The sequence below is a fragment of the Mycetomoellerius zeteki genome, unplaced genomic scaffold, assembly GCF_001594055.1.
Source record: "Mycetomoellerius zeteki isolate Tzet28-1 unplaced genomic scaffold, Tzet1.0 scaffold113, whole genome shotgun sequence".
NCBI classification, from domain to species: domain Eukaryota; kingdom Metazoa; phylum Arthropoda; class Insecta; order Hymenoptera; family Formicidae; genus Mycetomoellerius; species Mycetomoellerius zeteki.
In genome coordinates this window covers 725,662-744,919 of record NW_017256051.1, presented here as the reverse complement: position 1 = coordinate 744,919, position 19,258 = coordinate 725,662, and the positions used below count along the sequence as shown (strand labels likewise).

General features: G+C 38.4%; 1 pseudogene; it reads right to left on the bottom strand.

The window, feature by feature from the left end:
- Positions 1 to 15,611: 15,611 nt before the first annotated feature.
- LOC108727550 (uncharacterized) overlaps positions 15,612 to 19,258 on the bottom strand; it is a 29,170-nt pseudogene continuing 25,523 nt past the window's right edge.

Below are 19,258 nucleotides of genomic sequence, written 5' to 3'. Positions count from 1 at the left end.
CGCGCTCATTTATTATAATAACACAACTCAAAGCAACTAAAAAAACAAAGTTTCTAGAAAATAAATTTCAATGTTTTTAATCATTAAAATTAATTTTGGTATGACAACTGATTGTCGAGGAATAAAAATATATAATAATAATGTTATTATTGTAATATTTATTTACCTTGACTATAACTAACGTACGTTTCTCATATTTAGTTGTGATAAAAGTATATTTTTTAAAAATACATTCTTTCGTTTTTTATGTTATTTTTATGCAACTAAAAAATAATTTTTAAGTTATGTCATTATTGTAGCAACATATATCTGTTAAAAGAAAAGTAGGGGCTAGAAGTTGATGAGCTCAAGTTTATTTTCTTGACCGGGGAGAAATAACTCAAGCATGGAGGAAATATTTTCTTGTCTTAAATTGTTAGTCGTAATGCATATTAAAGATGCCTTTTACGGAGTCAGGCAAAGAGCGCGGGTCCTCCGGAGAATTCGTCCCTCTTTCTTATTCTCATTTCCCGGCACTTTGAATTTGGCACCGCGGAAATTGCCAGCCACATTTTGTGGGCTAGCTCTGACAAGGTGAATATTTTAGTGGCACGCTGTAGGTTGTTGGCTTCACATACATATGCGCGCACACGCGGACCGGTTGGAGATACGCCTCGGTCAACATCGTCGAAAAATGTATTAAAGGCAAACACATGCATCCTAAGGAGGTTGGGCTATCCACCTCCTTCGGACTCCCCGCCCGCTTCTCTTTCCTCCTCGCGGCACACGTCTATGTATTCAGGCACTCAGGAGAAGATACTTTTGCCAAGCCTCGTCCTTCTATGTTTTATTTCCTCCTATAGCTACATCCGTCAGTTATCTAAGGTGCACACGCATGCACGTTCGATCGTGAGAATCTATTTCGAAATTACTGGGAAGGCTAATGATGATGTTAATATCCTTAAAATGTAGTAATAGTAAATTGTAGGATGGATACGGGAAATGTTAGGGAAACACATCAATGTTATTTTCGTAGAATTTTATTAGAAACCGTAATATTGGTAATGCATATGATTAGACGTGCATCTCAATAATTGAACACACTCTGAATTTCAAAAAGTTTTTGTTTGTTATTTAATATACTAGATAACCTTTTCGTAAGTATATATATCGTATTGAGAATTTATATAAGAAGAGAATTTATATTTCGTATTTATATATATCTCGTATTGTGAGAATATTAGATTAAATATTTTTCCCAACTCTGAAATTTTTTAATGTGTTTTAAATATACACGTATTACGTATGTAGAAATACGCGCGATATACCTATATATTTCTGCAAAACGATAACGGGAAAAATGAAAAGAATAGAGCTAGATAAAACACGTTTCCTGCAGAAACACGATTTGTTTCTTTATGTTATTTTGCTGTATAATTCTCTTTAATGAGCAGTCAATCAACACTTGTCATAGGATTAAGTTAAAATAGCAGTCATTTATGTAAAATTTCTAATTTTTTACCTTCTAAATGATAAATACAGAAAGCTATTTTTTTATTTAATTTTTGGTATTAGAAGCGTAACTTTACAAACGGCAGTCCATATTTTTTATCTACATTTACATAAAACAAAAAAATAAAAAATATTTAATAAATGTATTAAATATATTTTTTAATAAATATAATATATATATTTTTTAGCTATCTGATCCCGATTTTGTTTAATTATTATAACAATCTTAAAAAACATATATTTAGTAATATAATATTCCATAACATAATTTTTTGTTATTAATGGATTTAATGGTGAAATAATGTAACAATAAATCTTCGATGAATTTCAGCAATAGTCATACTGTTTCTTCTTAAATTTTCATTTTGTTCTATGTTGCAAATTTTAGTTGCGAATTCGCCTTGCGTTTTCGTGTTTCGTAATGAATATTTCATTCCATCCGGATAACATGATTATCACAAATCAGATCCTGTAGCTATATGTGAGCAGCTATATCGCGCTCGGGAATCCGTATTAATTACATATAAAACGGGGAACGCGCTCGTACATGAAAGAGAAATTCCAATGATTCCACCGGGTAACAGGAGTTATGTGGCGGAACAAGTTATTATTTACTTATTAGACGCCCGACGAACGCTCTGCGCGGCTCTCGCGTTCTGTGGGGGTGTGAAAATGAACTAAGGCCGGCCCGGTAGAAATTAAAAACGTGACTCTACCGAGCGGGTAGCTCATCGCGCGGCTAACGAGAAGATACGACCTCCTAGCGTGTATATAGGTATAGCCATCTCATGTGCTGTAGCGCGCGAAGATGTACGTTTTTCATATACCGGGTGGCGTAATTTCAAATCGATAAACCTGCGTTTACGACTTTAGCGAGATAGACTTATCGCGTGATATCGATATTTAATTATGTATCATTCTATAATCTATTTGTACATTTTGTCTCTTTAAACATAACGTATTTCGCCTTTCTGTGAATCATCTCGAGATATCAAGTGGAATTTAATGAGTGACAATAAATGTTTATACTAACAATTTTGATTTTATACATTTTTGTCCAAAATAGAAACAGAAATACGTTTACATTAAAAACAAAAAAAAAAAAGGACATTTATTAAAAACACGTTGCTTAAACTTTGTTAGAAGATTCGTTCCCGCTTCGACTGTACCATAAAATTTTTTGGGTACACTGTATTCTCGATTTAAAAGAATTATTATAATGTTTGCAATTGGAGGACGAATCCGAGGCGAATAAGCTTCTCGTAAATAATTTGGCGGCCATCGTGGCATAGTCATTTATACATAAAGTATAAAAAAAAGAAAATTCGCTGAATGAAAAAGATAAATCGAATTAAGTTGTGTATCGCAGTAGTTCCAGGTAACGCGTCGTAATATCGCGGTGTGACGCAAGCTTTAGACACATTACGTGCTTTATCCGGACCAGCAACGTTAACAAGTTTAGAGGTATCTATCGATTTATGACAATGCCAACGTAATATAAATGAAATAGAACAAGGACAAGATAAAAATGATGGCAAAATATATAACTAATATTCCCCTGAAGCGTGAAAATGAATACAATATTACTGTTTATGATGCAGATTTATATTTGGCATTTCGTGCATAAGTAAATAAATGCATAATAAAATAGAAGAAAGACAAAATAAAAAGTATACATACACGTAAAATAAATATACGTATACTACTTATTATTAATAATACTTATTTATTAATTATTACTACTTATATAATATAAATTCTTTTAGTTTTTATATTAACAAAGTTAAGACAATACCTGTTAAATGCATCCTATGTTTCAAACATCTAGAAATAATATCAGAGGTTGTTCTACATCAATGCAGCAACGAATTTAATTTAATATTGTTTATTTTTTAATGAAACTCGTATTATATTTTTGACCTGTCGTGTGCAAAGACATACATCGAACCAGTCCTTTTAGGAGAAAAACTATACATTCGAGATAGAAACTATATCGAGTTCGATACAAATTGTTTTGTAGATACATACTGCTGCACGGGTAACCAGATACTCTGGCGAGGATGTATTCGCGATGCGATTGAGTAGAAATGGGTAGGATGTGAGGAAACTGTATAGGTGAATTTATTTCTGTATTTCCTTTCGTCAAGAAGACTCCTTGCCACGGCTTCTCTGTAATTCTGGTATTTTGAGTATAATGGCAGTCGAAACGTAATGAGCGTTGTCGTATCAATATTCAGTCCACGTTCACAAATTTCGAATCAATTCAATTTAAATTTGGAAAATTTAGATCTCTTCTGTCTAGAGCTATAAATAGAAAACAAGAAACCCGCCTTATAGAAAGAAAGAATTAGGATTTGCATCGAAGATATTTATTTTAAAAATACGAAGAATATTATATACATCGTTTAACAGTTCAATTATCGATCGACAGTTTTCGCGTAGCATTCCCATTTACTAGCCTCTCCGTTTCCTCAACCAGGTGCGTGTTAAGTGAGATATCGCGGAGGACGTCTTTTTACATTCGCGCAAATTATGCAGGGTACAGCGGGCTGTATCTCTCAGAATGTATAATGCGACAATAGCGACGATAACGCGCGCGCGGAATGAGTCGTCTAGCGTCTTATGCAAATCTTGGAGAGGAGCACTTTGTAATAGGCAATAACGTTAACACCTGCTACCTCGTAGAGCGTATCTCGTATAATGGAGAAATGTTTTTATGCGCGACGTATCGTTAAATCTGTATATTGTGACACTCGTCATTCTCGGCATACCGCCATTACGACGGATCGGTTGGGTTAAGCGCGATGCAACGACGTTTGGCGAAATGGAAAAGAGTAACTGCGTCAAAATGACATTAATACCTTGAGGTTTCGAAATTAGCATAATGCTCGTTTGCAGTCGTTTCTGGCTGCTTGTACGAGTTGCCACTTTTCATGAATAAATTATCGCTAATTACATACTTGATACCGTCCGGTATCTAATTTATTATTACACAGCTGGGAAATCTATGTTGAAAACATATTTCTAACATGTTCCATGTGAATGGGCTACTCAAATTTCTGTGTCAATTTAACACAAGATAAATATGTCAGAAAATGACACAAACATTATGTAAAAATTAACATAAAAAATGTAATACTTTGATAAATTGGAAAACAATTTGTTGGAAGCATATCTGTTTCAGTAAATTAACATTTATAATTTGTTAAATTAATATGTACATTCATTTTTATTTATTTATCCTAGAATTTATGTTTTAAAACTACATTATTTTTATATTATTTGTTTATTTACTCATAAACTTTGTTATTTTAATTATAAAAATGTTAAATACCAATTTAATATAAAATATTAAAATAACGTCATATTATGTTAAATTATGTTCAGGTATGTTAAAAATTCTTAACTTGATACCTTGCATAAAGAAACATGGTCGGATCTCGGGTGTCATCATATATACAAGATGATCCATTTTAATCAATCCAGTCAATTTTCTCCGAAATTATTAATGATACAAGAAATGTTTCAAACAAAAGTGAAGCGGTTCGTAGCGTTCATTGATGTTACAACAATCCACTACAATTTCGAGAAAAGGCAGACATATGAAACCATGGTTAGCATACGAAACGACATTGCGAAGGAGAGCGTTTCGCTGCTCAAAGGTGGAGAAGAACTTGACAGCGTCTACAAGCTTAGACGAGTGTAGGTATAGCATCTCATCCCTTTTTACCCCGAAAGGTTACGGATGGCAGGGTAGCTAGGTGACGTGTATTTTACGTGCCCGCCTTTATTTCGATACGTCGGGGCTTCGATCCCCGTCCAAACCTAATTTGCGTTCCATCTCGCGAGCAAACACTCTTCGGGAACGAGAGACGGGTGGGCGGCCTGAAGAGCGACTCTCTTCTATTTCCTTTCCCTTCTTCCTACTTCCGTCGTAATCCTTCTCTGACACAAGGTATCCGCGACACCGTCGTTACGTCATACGCATATACACCGTGTATCGCAAGCGCATAGGTGTGCTCTTTGAACTGGCTCGAATTTCCCACAAGGTGTGACCTGGCTACGAGGAAATATCGCTTTCAGCTCCAGACGTGACCAATCTGACATATCTATTTATTTAGACTTGCGATAAGCAATTTTTGATCTTAAAATATTGTATATAGGTAATAAAAAGATAAATTGTGTCTACACATTTTTTATATAATATAAAAAATCTTATTGTTTTCTTTTTATTTTAATGCAACATGTTAATAATATTTCTTAAGCTTAATTATTTCAATGCTCCTATATTGATGTATGCAAAATTGTTAACAAAACCGAAGACTGTTAGCAGTGTTAGCACTCGTAATATTGTCATACGTAAATTTCTTCTTTCAAATGATTGTTGCTAATTATAAATTTGTCCTTATTTATTTGTCTTTATAATTTAAAGTATAATTTATTGTGTTATGAAAATGTAATAGTATATCTTTCTATGAAACTTACTGTTTAACAAACTTTAAGTTTTCCTTCGTACTCTAACTTTGAAATAAAAATAAAGTAACAGTTTAAAAAGTTTGTCACTTCGGTACTGCATCTCTGATGAATTTTAATCATACAAAGTATGATTCATTAAAATTGTTAAAATCCATACTTACCGTAACAGTTTTCGTCGAGGAGCGAATTTTCTTGTTTTGTCAAAAAATATACGACGAAAAAGCGAAAATTTCGATTTAACTTCTTCGAAAGAAACAAGCTAAGCGACATTTAAAAAACGCATTAAAACCAGCGTCGTCATCCTCGAGGAACCTAAAGAAACAATGAACATACAGGAATATCGATTTTCTTGATAAATTACTATTTAATAGAATACGTCTGGATTTAGTAGAGTTTAGCATTATTCTAGTATGATTATTTCAAATCAATTTCTGATGCAGTTACTTAATCTCTGTACTGAAAAAAAGTCTGATAATATTAAATATGTTTTTTAGCATATTGGTAATATGTAGTAATATTATCAAACATAACAATAGTAATCAATCGTTTTAATAATTAGAAAAAATATTTCGAAAAGCAAAATTAACGTTTCGTCTGTTTTAGTTATATTAACTGAACTATTTTTTTTAATTATTTCTCTAAAGCTTTAGTAACTGTTTATCTAGGTTTGATTATTATTATCACACTTTTTCAAAAACAAAAGCCTCGATTAAGACGATTTTTTTAGTTGATATTTATGTTTGGTTTGCAATATATGAGATATAGACTCAAAAGCCATCGAATTTTCTTTCTTCATATGCCAATTTAAAAGAATGACAAGTCACGCTGGTGGTGTCACGTGATAGAAGAGGTCTTTATTCTAAAAATGGATCGCACGTGCAGTATTCTGTCTCATTTACTTTTTATGCAGTGTGGTTTTATTCATCAATATATAGATGCACTGTGAGCAGTGCATAAGTCGTACACAATAGGCGTATTCAAACTGAACAAAGCAGGTAGTCCGCTTGTCGAGTGGTTGAATGTGATTGGTCGGATTTACAGGTAAGAACCAATCACGTTTAACCATTCGGCCATACTCAATGTTATGAAAAATACGAAGACTTTAAAAGTGGTCAGCTATCAATAAGCCTACACTGAAAAAAAAATTAGTCAATTTTAATAAATATTTAGTTCAATACTGCCAATTAAACATTTATTTACAGTAAATAAATATTTGTTCAGTAGAAAGAATGATTGTTAAATCAAATTGATGTTTCTTGTATCAAATAAATATATCTTTATATTTAATAAATATTTAGTTGGCAGTATTGAACTAAATATTTGTTAAAATTGACTATATTTTTTTTCAGTGTAGGAATCCATTTATTTAAGCCGGTCGTTCAACATATCGGCAACCGTTTTAATATTTCACTAATTTCAGGGAACGATTTTTCGAACTTAGAACAAAATTTAATGTTCACATACTGTTTATGGAGAAATTGACTATTCTAAAAAAAATGGCAAACGGGGGAAATGAAAAGAAAAATTTTGTTGAATTATCTTAAACATTTAGTTAGATATATTTATTGTTAGATCTGAAAATAATTTTGTTGAATCATCAAAATAATTATGTAGGAAACTCAAGCCTGCTAAAAACGTTAATATTTTAGGAACTTCTAGTTTGATTGTTCTACATGTAACTATTATATTTTAATATAAAAATATTTTCAGGTCTGCATTTAGCTAAATTTTTAGATACTTCAGCAAACCCATTCTTTTCGTGCATCTTAAACGCTCACAAAATTACATTGCACAAAAAATAAACAAGGTAAAATAGAACGCTGCACGTGGTGTCTATTTTTAGTTTAGATTATACAAGCCTCTCACGTAATACTGTGGTCTTGACGACCCTTCAAATTAGTGCATAAACAAAGAAGTTCGAGGGTTACGTTTTGTACAGAGTATTACAGACCTCGTACGGAATAATCGACAATCGACAAAATTATTTACGGCGTTAACATCGGTCACGTGTCGTGTCGAGCGACGTGATCGCAGGCCCGTGATTGAAAATACGGCAGTCAAGTCGTCGCCGGCATTGCCGATAAGCGAGTTTATCACGCGACATTGGTTCTTCAAGCGAGCGTGTTTCGTGTCTCTATGCAAATTGCGGGTGAACTAATACTCGCCGTCCGGAAATGGGGTGCCTCGCAAGCCGGAAATAAAATGAAATCCAGCGTAATAGAATGGCAGTGCCGCCTGACAGCTCGCGCGTCCGCGACAATGTTCGCGGTCAGACTCTGATGAAATTTTCGGCGGTGTCACGTAATTCGGCGAACTTTTCAGAGATAATTTGACAGCTTATCGTGGCTCGAATCTATCGAATCTGCGTTTTTATTTCTTCTACTGATTCTTTTAATATCTTTAACATATACAGGGTGTATCTGAAATAACGTACACTAATCACACAGTGCTATTCCTAATAAAAAACTGAGTCGAAAAGTCCTCTACCATTTTGCAATTTTCGCAATAGTTAACAAGATATTAATTACAAAAAATCGCTGAATATTGGTTTTCAATAATATCCTATATATGTCTCTTAATAACACGAAATATATCAAAGCTTTTCCGCAAGCTGTACTATCTTAATTATTATTTGTTACTTGGAGATTTATAACGAGAAATTATATTTGTCAAATATGTTTAGTTGATAGTATTATAATGAACGTGATAATATTTCCAAATTACTCTTAGTAATTAAAAGTTGTCCCAATGAGACAATGATTTATTTTTATATTAATTTTAATATTTTGTGAGTCTCTCTCTCTTCTCTCTCTCTCTCTCTCTTTTTGCTCTATCACTTTTTCCAAATGCAATAAATTGAGGATGCTTTATACTTATGTACCAAGACTGTAGTTTTATTGAAGTTATATTGAAGATAAGAGAAAGCTATGAAAGGAGAATATAACGAAATCTTCGAATATATATTGCAAGAGATATTTTAAGCGAAATTTGAATACGAACGTAAAGTCAATCCAATGTGCGTTGGTTCTGAATGACGTGTTAGGAACCAAATATTATTTTCCTCGCAATCTCCTTCTTTCTTCTTCCTTTATTCACCATCACGTTGTCCTCCGCTCTCCTGTCTCCATGCGATTTTCATTGAAGATAATGCCTTTCAAGAGAATGTGCCATAGCTTGCATATATCGATCAGATATATCGGTCGATTGAAACCGAAAACCGAGGGGTTTGAAAATGGTTTCATGATAGCTAATCGATATCGATGCTAGTCAGAAATAGATAGAATAGGAACCGAATGAAAAGAGGGATAAATTCACCTTTTCGTTGCAAAATTACAACGAATTCCTTTACCTATTTAAGGTCTGTTCGCATTGTTTGAAATCTTCAAAACTTTTTTGCACTTAAAAGGAGATAAATATACATATATTCGGATATTGGAACGAAAGAAAGCGAAGATGCTCAGTACAAAAAGTACAAGCAACGCGAACAGATTTATAGATGCATACGTATGTACTGTGATAGTAGCTTAAGGATACAGCGTAGTAAGAGCGTTAGGTTGGCAACACTGAAAACAGTGGCTAACATGTCTTCTGAACGGTGTACGCGGCTGACGCGACTCGCGAAAAAAAAAGCTCGTATTATCATTTTCCCAGTGCGTGTTTTTTGATTCTAATTGTAACTCTAAGCCATCCTATTACAGTACGTATATGTGGCCCATGAATAGAGGCGCGCTTATTTGTCTTAATTTTATTCTACAAGGGAGGAATGAAAGAGGATTCAGGTAATTTGCAGCTATACTATGTCGTACATATACACAGTACAAAAAACATTTTGTATTTGTGTGAAAATCGGTCCTTGTTAAAAATTTGTGTTGAATTTTTAACATATCCGAATATTAATATAATAATAATGTAATATGATTGCGCTATTTGACCATTTTATGTTAAATTGATATTCAATAATAATGAACATTTTTATTGTTAAAATAACATTTATGAGTAAGGGAACAAAACCTAAAAATAATATACTCTAAACGTTTTAAAATAAATGATTAAAATGTGCTAATTTAATATATTTTAAATTTGATTTTACTGAAATATTTCTTCACAATTTGCTTAAAAATTGTGTTAGTGTTATATTCTTTGTATTTTTTATGTAACACGTGTGTCACTTCCTAACATATTCATCTTGTTAAATTAACACAAAAATTGGATGGACCGTTTGAGACACGTGAAATGTGCTTTCGATATAGATTTTCAAACTGTGCATATATACCACACGTATGCGTACATCCAATAACGTATATCATCATTTCCTTCATCATCATCATTATATTTACTGGTATAATTAATTACTCGCTTAGATATGAAACCTAATAGGAACATGATTGCACCGTGCCCGTTTTTTCCGCACGATGTTGGCGCCTCCGATTGCGGCTCTGCCGCCTTCCTCGTTTATTTCCCCTCATTTTTCCTTCTGTCTTCGGGGCTCGCACGCGTTCACGCTGACGTGTATTTTTCCATCTCCTCGCGCGTGTACAGGTACAACCGTATCCGTTCGTCGTGATGGTCGTCGTCGCGATACACGTGCGCGTGCATATATCCTTTTTTCCGCCGTCGTTATAAAATTCAGACGCGCGTTTACGTGTATATGCGCGGTACCGTGAATGGATAATAATAAGTCTGTAACACACACGCGAGAATATGTGCGTAAGTCTCGGAGCGGTGACCAGGAGAGAACCCGCGAACTCGTCCCGCCGTTTCTCGTCCCTCGCTCGATCATCGATCGCGTGAAAATCGTTACCCTCGCGGGATACAACCTGCGCGCGATGCGACGAGCCAAGTTAAACGAAAGTTCAATGAAACGAGTGGAGTCTCCCGACTGGCTAGAGAACCAAAGATGCGACGTATATGTATTTAACGCGTCGAAGGTATGTGAAACGCAACCGAACGTACCTGGCCATCTTTCCGTCGCGATGAAATGCACGTTTCACGTTTTCTCGCGGTAAAACGCACGTGTATCTTCTCTTTAAATTCCTGCCGGTCACTTTTGTCCATACAACACAGACCTCCCAAGAAACATTCCAAAGACGTTCAGAAGAACGTTCTAGGAATGTCCTTAGAATGTTCTCTGCAGAATGTCCTTAGGATAAAGTGGTGCGCGACACATGGCAATTTTTTAATTACGTCACCGTTGTTTCCCTATCAAGCTGTCAACATTTTCGTGATCGTCGCCGATCTGTTTGCGTCTCCGCGTTTTAGAAAAAGGGCCCGGCGCGGCGCGAGAGGCGCAAAGAGCGGCGTTTATCCCGTTACCGTCTATTACCGTCTATCCCGTCTATCGAAAGCAAAGGGATGGCGTCCAAGAGATGGGATCGAACGAACGATGCCTCGGTACATCGATCGCGGGCCGAGCCGATGTGCGCGGCGCCAACATCATCGAGGTTGCCCGGGCCGGCGTTTCGGGTTGCCCCACGCCATCGGTGAGTGTGCGGACCCACGCGCGGCTGACGGTGCCCCGTAGTGAGTACATATAGATATACACATGGCAATCTCTCACAAGAATTAGTCGCTATCGTTATCAATTAGTATCCATTATTAATTAATAGTCAATCAAGTACCGCACGAACAAATTCGCAAGTTAATCGGCAATAATAATCGCACTAATAATGATAATAGGGTAATAACGCAATAATAATGATAATAATAATAATAATTATGACAATAGTAATCGCAATAGTGGTAATAATTGCAATAATAGTCACAATAGCAATCAATAGAGTTAATAATAAATAGACACGTTCAACATATTTCGTAGAAACTCAACGAGATTAAAAAAATGAAAAACTTTGGACGATCACACCGTAGCCTTTTCCGTCGTCGAACGGTTCTACCGACGCGATATATTCCGACTGTTTGCTCGTCGAGCATGACACGTCGCGGTTATTGTTACCGAGTTCATGAAAGTATATAACAGGAGCTCGCAAATTGTTTCAATCGTCACCTCTCTCTCTTCCGCGTCGAGCGAAAAGGTTCTCTGTAAAAATGCGTCCTCGATGGATCCTCGCGATCAATCGCGTTCGCGCCCGCGAGAAGAGAGAGAGAAAGAGAAAGAAGGATTATCGATCGTTGGCGACGCGAGGGTGTTTGCCGTGTGTCGACGGAAAACGGCGTCGGCGACGTCTCGGCCGCTCTTAATTCTCTTCCGCAACGCAGTAATATATATATGTATATAGCATTCGTTTCCTCATATCGTTCTCGTATCGTTTAGCTCATCATTCCATTACATAATCCGCGCACGCTTATCATTCACTCATTGTTGATTTTTAGGAACAGCTAGCGAGGTTCGGTTACTCTATCACGCAATCTCCGTACTCGAAACTCAAAACGCCAAAACCGACGCGCCGGTTTTGCGTACACGCGCACGTACGTAGCCGCGTTTTGAGACTCACGCTCATATGCGATGTGTAGCTCCGAGTTCATACGCAAAATTCGATTTCAGTATGTACGTGTGTGTGTGTGTTTTCGTTTGTTTGTTTGTGTGTGCGCACGTATGTGTGTCCGTCAATTTGTCTGTGTGTACGCGTGTTTCAATTCGTGTCAACGAATATCACGGTCCTCACAACGCGTCGCTTTCCTCTGTCTCTCGCGAGCAAATTCGAAAAAAACTAAGATCGCGATGGATACCGGCCAAAGCGCATCGTCTTGTGCGTTTTCAAGTGCATTCTCACTTCTCTATGACTTTACTATACGTATGTAGGAAACGCGGCGAAGGGAAATAAATTTCGCTTCTCTCTCACAGTCTTAGCACCGCGGTTTTCAAGCCCCGGGCGCTTTTTTTTTGTTTGGAACATCTTGCCCCGTGCTAGTGGTAGTGATAGAGTTATCGTTTGCAATGATCCTGAAGACAGTACGGATTTGCGGTCGCGCGATTCCGCGAGATCCGTCTTAATTAATTCTACGACTTGATCACACCCGTTAATTGTCTTATTTTGCGAGGTATCGGTTTATCATGAAGAGAGATTCCGCTCTGGGTTTCTTTTTTTTTCCCCTTTGTCCCGGTACGTCCTGTAAAGGTGGATCGTGCCGGTCGGAAAGACGATCGGCTGAGAAAATTTCGATATTTAGCGATTCAATTAGGTAGCAGTATAAGAGTGCGGGTATGTGTGTGTATAGAGATGTAATATGTAATGCGCGTGTATATGTGCACAAATGTCTCGTGTGGTGTCATTTTTTTGGAACGTGTGTACGTGTGTTAAAAATGTACGCTAGTTCAACGCTGTAACGTTTATATAGATAATAATCAATACATGACCACATATATGTAAATATAATATCGTAATCTATAATCATAATAATAATAATAATTCAAATATAATATTAATAATCGTCGTTACCAACGTTTTATGTTAGAAAAGCATCTTTTGCAGACAGGAACCTCGAGAGTTGCTTAGTTAACTTCTAGTTAACCTTAGAAATAGTTATTACTTCGCGTTTTTTCGTTTGATCTCAACGATCACGTATTTTTTTTAATGTCCTCGAATCTCAGACCCCTCCCCCGCCTCCACCGAGTGTCCCCTTTATCCCCGAGAGACGCGAACGCGCCAATTCGTCAGTGCATTCCTCTGTCCAGCATCCCTCCCCCCCCCACATTCGTCCTTTGTTTCACGCGATACCCTTGTGTGTTTTTTCTTCGGTATACTTTTTTTAATTCTTTTTTAACCTAATGATTCGCGTAAATTCAAGAAGATGGCGGCACGTAAAACGCCATACTTTTTCTTTTTGCGCTTATTTTTTTCTTTTGCACTTCCGGTGGCACTTCCGGCATTCTGTTAGCTTCGCATACGCGCCGCACTTGTATGCGCGAACTTTCGTTTCTTCTAGAGTGAGCTTCTAGAGCGAGGAACACGACGTACGTACGCGTGTAGACACGTCACCGTTCCGGATAGTATCCGCGAGGATTTTAGTACGTCACAACATCATATATATATATTTATATATGTATATATATATATTTATCTACTTAAATATATATTTTTTCTTATTCATCCACTTCAGTTTTCATTTATATATATATATATATATATACTTCTCTTCTGTATATATACTTATATGCATGAGAGTGTGTGTCTGTGTGTCTATGTATCGTTTCTATCGACGCGCATGTACTCCCCCCCACCCCTCCCCTTTCCCCTTATATCCTATAGTTTAATCGTAATTTATCCGTAACTTACAACTAGTAGTGAATTCTTTGTCGTTCTCGATTTTTTACATCATTCCCCGCCTTCTTGCTATTCGAAAAAGGGCGCGATTCTCTCCCTCCTCCCTCTTTCCCAACCTGTGATCCGGGACGACGTTTGTATGTCTAAAATATTTTCGCGCGAGATGATTTTTGAAATTTCTGTCTCCAACCGCCGTCTCTAATTTAAAATTTGCCTTATTCTACTTAAAAATCTCGGACATGCACGCTAAAGTGTCTTGATTTGTCTCAGTAGAAAATTTAGTCCATTATCTGTTCATAATTAAAAAGAGCCTGTAAAGAGCCATATTTTTCCACTTACGTTATGCTGCACGCGTGTATACAATTTGTGTTTATTTTCAAGAGACGTTTTATAATACGCGCGAGACTGTGGAAAAGAGGGAGAGAGACGGAGGACACAGAAGTAAAATTCTATCCCTTCAATGGTGCCGGGCTACCCCTCCCATTATCCCCTTCCCCACCCCGAGCGTCGATGTGTATCAATCGATTCGATCATCGAGCGTTGCTTAGCGATAATCGTTATAGCTACCGACAGTTCTCTAAAATACCTATCGTTATTACTATCATTATTATTACTAGTTTCATTATTATTACTTTATTACTCTTATTATTATTAATTTTATTATTATCATTAACGTTGTTACTAATCATTTGTTTAGCGTTAATAAATATAATTTATTAAATATAGGAACCATGTTTCTGGGTCTTACTTGCTCGTTCGCGCATGCGAATCATGTCGATGACGGGCACACCGGGAGTTTGTTATGCTGCCTCATATACCGTCGTTTTCCCTTTCGTCCGCCATCTTACTACATTTTTCTTTTTTATCAAAATGGGAAATAAAGAACGTAAAAAAACGTACGTGCCAAGCCCGTTTGTACACGTGTGTACAGTGCGCGCCTGTCGTGTGTGTGTGTGTGTGTGTGTGTGTGTGTGTGTGTGTATTTTATTGTAGAGAAAGTGGCTGAGAAAGAGTATGGTACGTGTGTATGTGTATCTTCTTGAGTTTTCCTTCGTTTTTCGTCGCTTTCTCGAAAAGCGTTCCTTTTTTCTTTTATTACCCTTTTCATCGCCATCGAAGTCGCTGAACGATTCGCGACACACACACATACACACGCATGCACGCACGCACGCATGCACGCATATACATCCGCACGCACGCAGATCCACATTCACACAAATCAGTGGACAACCACGTGCATACGACGCGTCAAAATGAGAAAGAGAGTGATAGAGACAGTCAGATATCTATATATATATATATGTATATGTGTATATATATAGATGTATGTATATATATATATATGAATATGTACGTACGTATTCGTAACGATGGCGGCGTTTTTAGTTTCGCGCGCCGCACACCATCTACCCTACTACGCCGCGCCTAATAGCGTCCGCTTGTATCTTCCTGCTTCTCTTTTTCTTTTCTTAGTAACTCTGCTTTAAATCTTTATTATTACTTTACATAGGAACGTTTAAGTTAGCCCACCTCGACGCGCGTCGTACGACGCACTTTCCCTCCGGAACTTCCCGTACTCTCCTCACCTGGAAACATACCGCGCACATCGTTCCGAGAAGTGCGTCCAAGATCAGCTCGATCCGATCGAGCCACTGACTGGTCGATCGACCGACCGACCGACCGACCGACCGGTTGTTGGCTGACCAGCAAGGAGGATTTCTCGATCGCGCTCGTTCGATCGTTCCGCAGTCGATTTCACCTAGACTAGCTCGTCCTTCGTCGAGTCTCTCTCTTTCTGTCCTTTTGCTACCTTTTTTTTATTATTAATTTTTTTTCTTTTTCTTTCGTGCTACGAGAGGAACTTTGGAGAGCGCGCATTTTCACGGCGCGCGCTGCGCGGGATTCGCATTACAAAAATAATAGGCGAACCGCGGGGGGCGGGGGCCAGGGGGCAGGGAAGCGGTTGGAGGGTGGTTATGTGCTGGCGGTGTATAAACGACGAAATTAAGAGAGAGAATCAATGACCGTCCGCCATCCGCGCCTGAGTAATGTGCCTCCCTTTCCTGCCCCCTCTCCTACCGCCACGGGGCAAATGCCCCCGACGGGGTGCATCACCGAGATGGACACTCCGTGCTTGCCCGTTAATCGCCGGTTAGGAACATTGGCTCGTTCACTGCGACGTCCTCGGGTCCGACCTCCTCCAAGTGACGTCTATAGGTTCTCGTCTCTCCCCCTTTTGTCCATTTTTCCACATTTTCCTTTTGCAGTCCCTAGTTCTATTGTTATTTGCTGCCATTTTGTGCGCAACTTTCCTGTTTATGAGAGAGATGGTAGACCAATCCCCGAGCTTTCGATATGATGGCGTTTAACGTGCACCGGCGAGGGCGGTGACTTCTTGCACCAGCTTCTGCCGTTTGGCGTCGGGTCCATTGTTGTTGTCCTGATTGCCGACCCGGTTTTTTTTTCCGCCAATAGGGTGATCTGATTGACAACGTCCTCCATCTCGTCGGTGAGCGGGTTCGTTTCCTCGCCGGATTGCGTGCCGCCGTCATATTGCTGCTGTTGCTGCTGCTGTTGCTGGCGTTCTTGGGCGGCCTCGAGACGCACTCGATGCTGCAGCGTCTCGGCGTGACGACGCCACTCGCTCACGGTGGTGTAGGTGCGCGTTGATACGCCGGGCTCGCATAACGAACAGCAGTAACGCACTTGCACGAGACGCAGGGCGCCTCGACGCTGCTGATTGCCCAGATAGCAGGACCGCTGATGTGCCAATAGCGACGACTCCTGCGGATACGCGCGGCCGCAACGGCGACAGACGAGGCACAGCTCAGTCTCCACTTCGCGACAGTGTTGGGGTGGTCCGCCTTCGTCGGCGCCACACGACGGAGCCGGCAAGCGGACCGTCTCCAGGCCCGGATGATTCGGATCCTGCTGCAGGAACGCCTGCATCAAGGCCCGCGGCACCTGCACTTGCGAGCCACCCTCCACGTGCAGCGGCATCATAGCGCTTCCGAGTAGACCGCCGCTCAAGCCTGCAGCCGCTACTGAAAGCAAAGCGTGATCGATTCTTGTTAGAATAGATGAGGGACTTGCTCTAACTCGTCGTCTGCACTACAAATTTTCTAACGAGAGTCTGACCAAAGTAGATACAAAATAGTGGATAAAAACAGTTAACACAGACATTTGTGCTTTCTTTCTCTTTATAGTTATCTATCTCTTTTTTCTTTTTCTCTCGTTTTCCAAAAATATACGAAGTTATCCGAAATATACCTTTGAATAGATCGATCATAAGTGGTAACTAATCAGAAGAACTGGTCGACTTTGGTCAGTCTCTGCTCGGAGGATCTCGAATCTGCATTAGAAACCCTCAAGAGTCAGGTCAATTTTGACATCAGATAATATGTTATATGGTGACAACGAACACTAAACAAGCAAAGCAAAGTATGCAATAAAAAATGTTAAAATATATTTTTATAGTGCTTATATACAGTAAAGAATATGTAAATTTTATAATTTCATAAGTTATGTAATTTTATAATTTTTATTTTAATTTCTGTGTTTAAATTATTCATTTTATTTAATTTCCTTTTAGATGGGGAATTTCTATTGCTTCCGTCATTATATTGATTACAAATTCAATTAAACTAATTTGTAACAAGTAGTAGTATTTGACCAGACTTTTATTTCAGAGATTCCAATTTGTACCAGCTGTTTGCCTTTAATTGCTACGTGAGTTCAGTTTCACGCATGCCGCGCTAAAATCATTACTGTCACACCTGTTTTATCTTGAAACTAAATTCACCCTGCTCTCGAGGTAATCATCTCGTTTTACGAGTATCAATATAAGTTTCGTATCGTGGCACTAATTTCATTTTTTCTCCAGCTTTCATAACGCAAAAGCGTTAGCGGAGAGAAAAAAGAACAAGTGCCAATATTCTAAAACGATGCGTCTGAATTTGCGTATGAATATCTGCAAAAGATATCTGTAATTATACGGTGGTTTCCGTCCGGAATCTATTTACGAGATTATTATAAACGCCGGGATTCGCGTTCGATATCAGCATAAAGAGAACGTAAAATTCTCAAAGTTACCGGACTTCTGTAAGGAAAGGATAGCGGGAGGTTACACGGCATGTTCGTGCGTAATTGATTTGTGCCAACTTAGTTGTCATAATAGCATCCCCGCCGTAAACGGGGGAGAATTTATGCGGAACCTGTTTTCGCCTGAGCGAGACAGGTAAATTGGTAGTTATTAGCAGGCCCGCGGGCCGGTGCACATTGACGGGATAATTCCTGCGGCCGCGTCTCGAGGGGCCGGAGGATAGTCCGATAGTCCATGTATCGAAAGGGTCTCCCAATGTGCCTCGGCAGGATGATTAATTCTAATTTCAGGATCACGCGCCGCAGGATGTGTTGCTCTTTCTTTCTTTTTTAATTTCCTTTTTTTTTTATTGATTGGCCGAGTAAACGGATAGAAAAGTGTAAAATGTGTCACCGAGCTAGTCTGGCTGACGTTTAATCGGATGCATGACGTAATGCGCGCGCGTCGCGAGGACCGAGAGAAGGACGCGGCACGTCGACGTCGATTAGGCGGGTTGACAGGTTTACGCAGTGACGCGCGCGGTAATATCGCGCGTATCGTGTATCAGATGAGGATCGTTACGAGGCAGGAAGTGTTAATGATACCCCTGCTCATTCGTTGAACGCCCGGTTGTAATTATCGGAGCTGGTGGGAGGAAGACGAGGAGACGACAAGGAGAACAACGAGGGAGATTCTCTCTCTCTCTCTCTCTCTCTCTCTCTCTCTCTCGTACACTGTTAAATCTATAGTGTCAAATTTAATCTAACGTGAGTTGCCACTGCTCCTACTAAATATGTCATTATTTTTTATCAAAACGATAGTTAAATTTGACACTATATCGTGTCAATTTGATACTATATAGTGTTAAATTGACACTGTATAATGTCAAATATAACCATTGTTTTAGTATAAAATAACGATATGATTGAGTAGGAGCAGTGACGACTCACGTTAAGTTAAATTTGACACTATAGATTCAACAGTGTATTAT